Below are 9,118 nucleotides of genomic sequence, written 5' to 3'. Positions count from 1 at the left end.
TAAAATGAAAAGAGAATATATGAAATTTATATTTGGTTTACAATACTTAATGAAATTACATTTTATAAATTTTAAAATGGGATTAATTGTTTAACAGAGTTTATATTGTTCTGCCTGAGTACTCTGAACAATAAGATGCTCTTAGGTCTAATCATTAGTTTTATATAAATATAATTAGTTTATAAGTAGAATAATACATTTATAAGTTGAACTTTCAAGTGTTCAACAAAACCAAAGTTTTGAGTTTATAGATGAAAAATTTAATATTGATTTAAATTCAAGATGCTGTAGTCTTTTGTGGCTCACAAAATCTGCCCTTAGACATGGAAAAAAACATATCAACACTATTATTATCTGCATTTAAGTGATGGAGAAACGGAAGCTCAGAAAGGTTAAGAAACAAGGGATCAACTCCATGCATGTGTGTCTTTAAAAACCTGTGCTCTTAACCAGTATGCATGTGGTTTCCTGATGGACCAACCTCCTAAAAAATCAAGTGACTTCAGAATAATTAAATGTTTTGAAGTGACTTAATCAATGTCTGCTTATGTGCATTTTAGGTCGACTTCACAACTAAGAGTCAGATCAAGGAAAGAGACTTACTGGCTCATATGACAGAAAATTCTGGCTTCAGGCAGGGCTGCTACAGACTCAAACCCTGCTTCTCTCTGTCCATCTGTCTGTGTTGGCTCCTTTCAGACACAGGCTTTCTTTTTCCTCGTTGTGCAAGATGACTGGCACTCTACCTCTGGGCTCATGGATAACTAGAAAATGTGGCTGCCTCTCTTCCAATGTTCCCACAAAGGAACCAGGGCATCTCACTGACTCCGATTAGCTCATAACTATTCTGGAAATAATTACTGTGACTGAAGAAATGTGAAGGTTTAACTGACTATGCCTGAGGTCTCAGGTTGACCACAAGAGTTGGAGGTGGAGTCAGATCCACCACAAATATGTGGGCTAAGAGTAGGGAAGGGGCAGTCCTCCTCAAGAAGGCTGAATGGATGACAGGCAGCAAAAACAGATGTCCACAATGGCATCTCCTTAGTTAAGTACCTCACTATAGCATTCAGAGGTACTGCTGACATAGACTCTTCCTTTCTACCAGGAATCATGATATAACAGTATAACTAAAGCGGGCATCCTTTATTCTGCCCGTTATTTCAGTTTTCGGGCAGGGATCTCTGTCTTGCCTTTCTTCAGTGATTGACATAAAAGCTGTCCAGGGACTCATCTAAATGAATGAAACCCAGATTACAGAAGCCTGGGTTTGTTACCCCAGCAAAGAAATAAGGAAGATGGTAACATCTTTTTATGGTATTGTGGGGTGGCTTCCACGGTGGCTCAGATAGTGTAAGGAGGTAAGTAAAATTCACCAGACACTTATGATAACTTCTTTGTGTTAGGCTGATCCCCGCTGGGGACAGTGTTCCAGTGGCCCTCAAGGAGCAACCAGTCTAGAGGAAGAGACACATGGAAGGTGTTGGTTACTGTGATTTGGTTTTGGCCCAGATCCAGATTAGAATGGGCCACCACAGAGCCCTTGGTAATGGGTTGGGGTTATCATGTGTAACGTTGGTTGGGTTTAGGGTTTTTAGTTTCCATTTATTTGAGCCCCTCTATTAAGTTCCTGCTATCCAAGGCCTGGCACTTGGGGGTAGGGAGGTCAGAAATCTCCCAGAATAGGCCCAGATCCTGGCTTAGGGTTAAAACGAGCACTTCAGAGTGTGAAGAACCTAGCCACAAATGGACCCAGATACCCACAAAACCACAGACATGGGGGCCAAACTGGGCAAAGCAGAGACCATGCTTCCAGACGCCCATGGGAATGGAGCACTGTCCCAGAGATGGCATGTCTAAAGATATGGAAACGGTACTGCCTAGTTCCAGAGGGAGGGTGTGCAGGGTGCCTGAGCTCGAGACTCTGTGAAATGCAGTTGGTCACACTTTTCACCTTGGCTGTTCAGAGGAAGGACATCTTTGCTAGACTGCACCCATTCCGAAAGCCTGACTGTGGTCTTTCAGAAGCCAAGGCTTGTTTAGGAAGTGTGGGAAAACAGGAGCAGAGCTGGAGAAGGAGTCGTTAGACTCTATGAGAGCGTAGCTCATTCCTTTGCCCTCTTACTTTCCTTGAGGGAGAGGCTAGTGATTAAAGGCCCACCATGATACTCATTTCTCAGTGTCTGTGGGTCTGAAATAAACACAAAGGGTTTCTTGAGAAGAGGGAGCAGCCTGTCCTCCAGGTCAAACGGAAACCCTGCTGTGGCTACACATGGGCCCAGGACAGCTACCCAACACTCATCACTCAAGAGCTGCCAGACACTCCCCTTGGTCCAGATGCCCCAGGTGGGGGGCGGAAGAGACCTGGATAGGGAGCTGGCACCCTGCTGGCAAAACAGAGGCAGAGTTAGAAAACAAAACAAGGGAAGCAGGGGAATACTAATCTGGACCCTCCAGAAAAGTGGTCTTCAGACTTGGTATGCATACCCCTGGTGGTTCACAAAAACTTTCCATGAGGATGTGAGCATATTTAGTTTAAAGGGAATCAGTGTAAAGATCCTCAGCTTCCAAGTGTACTCTTTACAAAAATTGATCTAACAGGAGTTATGTTAGCAAGATGGTATAATTGGAAGCCCATTCTTTCTTCCCCAACAGAGACACTGACTTAAAAACAGTATTCAGTCCAAAAAGCCTTTATGAGAATTCTAGAAATCAGTTAAGAAGTCACAGTACCCAGGCAAACTAAAAGCCAAGAACAGCTGCATTGAAACAGATAAGAGGAACCATTTCATTTCATTCACAATAGCCCTTCTCCCAAGCTGGCACGGCTTAGGACACTCAGGAGCAGAATAGAAATCATGGAGTGGGTGCTCTCAGACCACAGTGGAATTAAACTAGAAATCAATAACAGAAAAATAGCTAGACAATCCCCAAATACATGGAAATTAAAGTATTAAATAAACTTTAAATAACACAAAACTTCTAATGTGGGCCAAAGAAGAAATATCAAGAAAAACTTAAAAAATATTTTGAAGTAAGTGAAAAACACAACTAATCACAATTTGTGAGATGTAGCAAAAGCAATGCTTTGATGGCATTGAAAACAGGAAAGATCTAAACTCAATAGTCTAAGCTCCACCTTTGGAAATTAGAAAAGGAAGAGAAAATTAAATCCAAAGTAAGCAGAAAAATTAGAGCATGAATTTGAAAACGGGATATCAACAGAAAAAAATTAACAGAGCCAAAAGCTGGTTCTTTGAAAAGATGAATAAAATTGATTAACCTCTAGCTAGTAATAAATAATGATAACTAATAAAATAGAAGACATAAATTACTGATATCAGAAGTGAAAATAGGGACATCTGATCCCATGGACATTAAAGGATAATAAAGGAATATCATGAGCAACTCTATGCCCACAAATTAACAGATGAAATGGACCAATTCTGTGAAGGACATAAGCTATCAAAACTCATGTAAGAAAAAACAGACAATGTGAGTAGGTTTATAGTTATTAAAGAATTCGATCAATATTTAATAGCTTCCCCAAACAGAAAGCATTAGATCCAGATGGCTTCACTGGTGAAGTCTATCAAATATTTAAGGAAGAAATTATATCAATTTTCTACAATTTCTTCCAGAAGATAGAGTCAAGAAAGACTATTTCCTAACTCATTCTATGATGTCATCATTAAACTAATACCAAAACTATACAAAGGCCTTACAAACAGAGAAAACTACTGAAAAATATCTCATGAACACAGATGCGAAAATTCTCAAGAAAATATTAGTAAATAGAATCCAACGATGTATAAAAAGAATTACAGAGGGATGATTCTGGGAAGATGGCAGAATAGGAAGCACCTGGGATCTGTATCCCCACAAAAACAACAATCAAACTGGCAGAATCTGTCTGATGTAACTTTATATTGGGGAGATCTGGAGTCTACTGAAGGCTTGCAACTTCCTTGGGAAGGCTTAGGTGATAACTAGTTAATTTCAGTCAGTTTCAGCTCTTGTACAGCAGCAGGTTCTCATCCTCCACTCTAGCCTCATGGCAGGCAACACACACATTTCTTGAGTAACCTACACTCAGTGAGTGGGAGCCACGGTGATCAAAAAGGACACTGTCCTCCAAATACTGGGGATCTGTGCTCTGATTGCTGCTGCTTCTTCTCATTTTTATTATAGTTGACTTACAGTGTTGTGTTAGTTTCAAGTATACAGCAAAGTGAATCAGTTATACACATCTATCTATCTCAATATATATCCACTCTTTGTTAGATGCTTTTCCCATATAGGTCATTACACAGTACTGAGTAGAGCTCCCTGTGTTATACAGTAGGTCCTGCTTTATATCACTAGTGCGTATATGTCAATTCCAATCTCCCAACATATCCCTCCTCCTCCTTTACCCCCAGGAACCATAAATTTGTTTTCTATGCCTGTGACTCTATTTCTGTTTTGTGGATAAAATCATTTGTATCTTTTTTTTTTTTTTAGATTCCACCTATAGCAATGTCTCAGAGAAGGCAATGGCACCCCACTCCAGTACTCTTGCTTGGAAAATCCCATGGACAGAGAAGCCTGGTGGGCTGCAGTCCATGGGATCGCGAAGAGTTGGAAGCGACTGAGCAACTTCACTTTCACTTTTCACTCTCATGCATTGGAAAAGGAGATGGCAACCCACTCCAGTGTTCTTGCCTGGAGAATCCCAGGGACAGCGGAGCCTGGTGGGCTGCCATCTATGGGGTCGCACAGAGTCGGACACGACTGAAGCAACTTAGCAGCAGCATAGCAATGTCATGATATTTGTCTTTGTCTGACTTACTTCATTCAGTATGAATGAATCTTTAGGGCCATCCATGTTGCTGCAAATGGCATTTGATTGCAGTTTCTGCTCACAGAGGTGCAAAAAGGAGGGCAGCTTTTGTTGCTTCTTCCCTTACTGTTACAAGCCATTCTCCCTCTGGCTCAAATGACTCCCAGGGGATTTAAAGGATCGGTACTCTTTTTCACACCGTTTTTATTTCTCTCCTTTTGGGTCCAAAACATTAAAGACTAGGACACTCAAAAACAACTGCATATATGGGGAATAAATTAGAATGTGACTGCACATACCCAGGGAAAGATGAAGGCCCAGAAAAGATCTGAGGAGACCTTAGATTTATATCTCAGGCTGACGTCTGGTAGAGAGACAGCCTATAACAATAAAACAAACAAAGAAAGGAGCAAGTCCCAGGAAGGGGGAGAATATGATTTCCAAAGTTAATACATTATTAGATTCAAATGTTCGGTTTTCAACAACAACAACAAATCACAAAACATACAAAGAAACAGGAACCTATGGCCCATTTAAATAAAGTAAATAAATAAACTAACAGAAACTATCCTTGAAAAAAGTCTGATGACAACTCTACCAGAAAACCCTTACAACAACTGTTTTAAAGATGCTTAAAAGAAGATGTGGAGAAAGTCAAGGAAATAATGTTTGAACAAAACAGAAATATCAGTAAAGGGAGCAAAAACCTAGAAAGAAGCCAAAAAGAAATTCTGGAGCTAGAAGGTACAATAACTGAAATGAAAAATTCACTAGAGGATTCAAAGGCAGATTGGAGCAGGTGGAAAGAACCAGTGAACTTGAAGATAGGACAATACAAATTATTAAGTCTGAGGAACAGAAAGAAAAAAGATGAAAGAAAAGTGAACAGAGCTTAAGGAACCTGTGAGACAACATCAAGCAGACAACCTCAAGTATGCATTGTGAGAGTCCCGGAATGAGAAAAGAGAGAGAAAGGGGCAGAAAGAAGTATCTGAAGAATGTTAGAGAACTTTCCAAATTTGATGAAAAATATGAATATAAACATCTAGGAAGCTTGATGAATTTCAGGTAAGATGGACTCAAAGAGACTCATGTTGAGATACAAAAGCAGTGGGACAGAAGCACATTATTATACACAAGGGATCCTCAATAAGATTTTTGACATATTTCTCATGAAAAACTTTGGAGGCCAGAAGGCAGTGGGCCAACATATTCAAAGAGTTCAAGGAAAAATATTGTGAACCAGAACCTTATAGCTGGCAAACCTATCCGTCAAAAGTGAGGGGGAAATCAAGATATTCTCCAACAAACAAAAGCTGAAGGAATTTGTGATCTGTAGACTTGACCTACAAGAAAGTCTCCAGGGAGTCCTGCAATATGAAATGAAACATTAGACAGTAACTTGGAGCACAACACACGGGCAATTACAAAATCTAGCATTACTGTAACAATGGTTTGTAACTGCATATTTAGTTATCAACATAATTTGAGAGACTAACATATTTAAAGGAGAAAAAAAACCATCTATTAGTCTAAAAGCTAGTACTGTTCTAACTTTGGTTTGTAACTCCAAATTTTGTTTTTGACATCATTTGAGAGACTAATGAACTTAGTTTATGGCTTTTTCAGTGGTCATATATGGATGTGGGAGTTGGACTATAAAGAAAGCTGAGCACCGAAGAATTGATGCTTTTGAACTGTGGTGTTGGAGAAGACTCTTGAGAGTCCCTTGGACTGCAAGGAGATCCAACCAGTCCATCCTAAAGGAGATCAGTCCTGGGTGTTCACTGGAAGGACTGATGTTGAAGCTCAAACTCCAATACTTTGGCCACCTGATGCAAAGAACTGATTGACTTGAAAACACCTTGATGCTGGGAAAGATTGAGGGCAGGAGGAAAAGGGGACGGCAGAGGATGAGATGGTTGGATGGTATCACCGACTCAATGGACATGGGTTTGGGTGAACTCCGGGAGTTGGTGATGGACAGGGAGGCCTGGCGTACTGCAGTTCATGGGGTCACAAAGAGTCCGACATGACTGAGTGACTGAACTGAACTGAATGAACGTAAAAGAACTATCAATTTATGTTTGGGGGCACAATTCTATAATTCTGTGGCATCAGAACACAAAAGGGGTGGGGATGGCTATATAAAGGAGCAGACTTTTTGTATCTTATTGAAATTAAGCTGTAATAAATTCAAATTAGAATGTTATAAGTTTAAGATGTTAAATGTAGTTCCCATGATAATCACAAATCCCATGATAATCACAAAGGAATATAAACAAAGAAAAATGAGAAAGGGATGCAAATGTTTTTCTACAAAAAATCAAGTAAACAAAAAAGAAGACAGTAACACAGGAACTGAGGGATAAAAAAGCTATGGGGGCATATAGTAAACAAATAGTACAATGATAAAAGTGAGTCCTTCCTTACCAGGAATTGGGCTTCCCTCATAGCTCAGTTGGTAAAGAATCGGCCTGCAATGCAGGAGACCCCAGTTCGATTCCTGGGTTGGGAAGATTCGCTGGAGAAGGGACAGGCTACCCACTCCAGTATTCTTGGGCTTTCCTTGTGGCTCAGCTGGTAAAGAATCCACCTGCAGTGCAGGAGACCTGGGTTCAATCCCTGGGTTGGGAAGATCCCCTGGAGAAGGGAAAGGCTACCCACTCCAGTATTCTGGCCTGGAGATCTCCATGGACTATATAGTACATGGAGTCACAAAGAGTCGGACATGACTGAGTGACTTTCACTTTCACCAGGAATTACTTTAAATGTAAATGGATTAAGTTCTTTAATAAAAAAACGGATTGGCAGAATGGATAGAAAACACATTATTCAATAAATGTTACCTACAAAAGATTCATTTAGATGCAAGGACACAAATAGATTGAAAGTGAAGGATGGAAAAAGATATTCCAAGGAAATAGTAACCAAAAGAGAGCAAAGGTAGCTATCCTAATATCAGACAAAATAGACTTTTAGTCAAAAAAGGTTACAGGTAACTAGGGGTTTTAGCAGAGTTTCAGTTCAGTTCAGTCGCTCAGTCCTGTACAATTCTTTGCGACCCCATGGACTGCAACATGCCAGGCCACCCTGTCCATCACCAACTGCTGGAGCTTGCTCAAACTTATGTCCATCAAGTCTGTGATGCCATCCAACTATCTCATCCTCTGTTGTCCCCTTTCTTCCTGCCTTCAATCTTTCCCAGCATCTAGGTCTTTTCCAATGAGTCAGTTCTTCGCATCAGGTGGCTAAAGTATTGGAGCTTCAGCTTCAGCCTCAGTCCTTCCAATGAATATTCAGGACTGATTTCCTTTAGGATGGACTGGTTGGATCTCCTTGCAGTCCAAGGGACTCTCAAGAGTCTTCTCCAACACCACAGAGGTAGGGTATATGAAAAAGCAGGCCAGAGAGTACAGAGTTTTAAATGGTAGGCAAGGAGGTCCAACCAGTCCATCCTAAAGGAGATCAGTCCTGGGTGTTCATTGGAAGGGCTGATGTTGAAGCTGAAACTCCAATACTTTGGCCACCTGATACAAAGAGCTGACTCATTGGAAAAGACTCTGATGCTGGGAAAGATTGAGGGCAGGAGGAAAAGGGGACAACGGAGGATGAGATGGTTGGATGTCATCACCGACTCAATGGACATAAGTTTGGGTAAACTCTGGGAGTTGGTGATGGACAGGGAGGCCTGGCGTGGTGCGGTCCATGGGGTCACAAAGAGTCGGACACGACTAAGCGACTGAACTGAACTGAGGTATTCTTTCTGCAGTATGCAGTCACTAAGGTTATCCACCAGGGAGGGGCTTTAATCTCAGACCTGAGTGTGAAGAATGAAATGGGAAGAGCACCGATAAAGTGAATTTCGTTGAGATATTTCAGTTTACTCAGAGAACAATACACCTTTTCCCATAAATGTCCTGATATAAAATATTCCTAATAGGGCCTGCCTCTGAAGATATGTCTCAGAGTTAGACATGATTTTTGAAAGTATATGATGAAAGGCTAAAGTTTGCCTAAGTTCCAGAACCTATTGGTCCAAAATAAAAGAAAAAACAAATTTATGGATTTTGACCAAGTTGCTTTGAATCTAATTGGTTTTTAAGAGAACCAGCATAGTTTGGCTGTGTGACAATATAATAATCATAAAACTAATACAACACTATAAATCAACCATACCTCCATTTACAAAAAGAATTAAAAACAAATAAACTGAAAAAGTCATTTAGTCATGTCTGACTCTTTGCGACCCCATGGACTATACAGTCCATGGAATTCTCCAGGCCAGAATACTGG

This window comes from Bos javanicus, chromosome 3 (genome assembly GCF_032452875.1).
Source record: "Bos javanicus breed banteng chromosome 3, ARS-OSU_banteng_1.0, whole genome shotgun sequence".
NCBI classification, from domain to species: domain Eukaryota; kingdom Metazoa; phylum Chordata; class Mammalia; order Artiodactyla; family Bovidae; genus Bos; species Bos javanicus.
The sequence above is the reverse complement of the archived record's forward strand: the minus strand, read 5'-3'. Positions refer to the sequence as shown.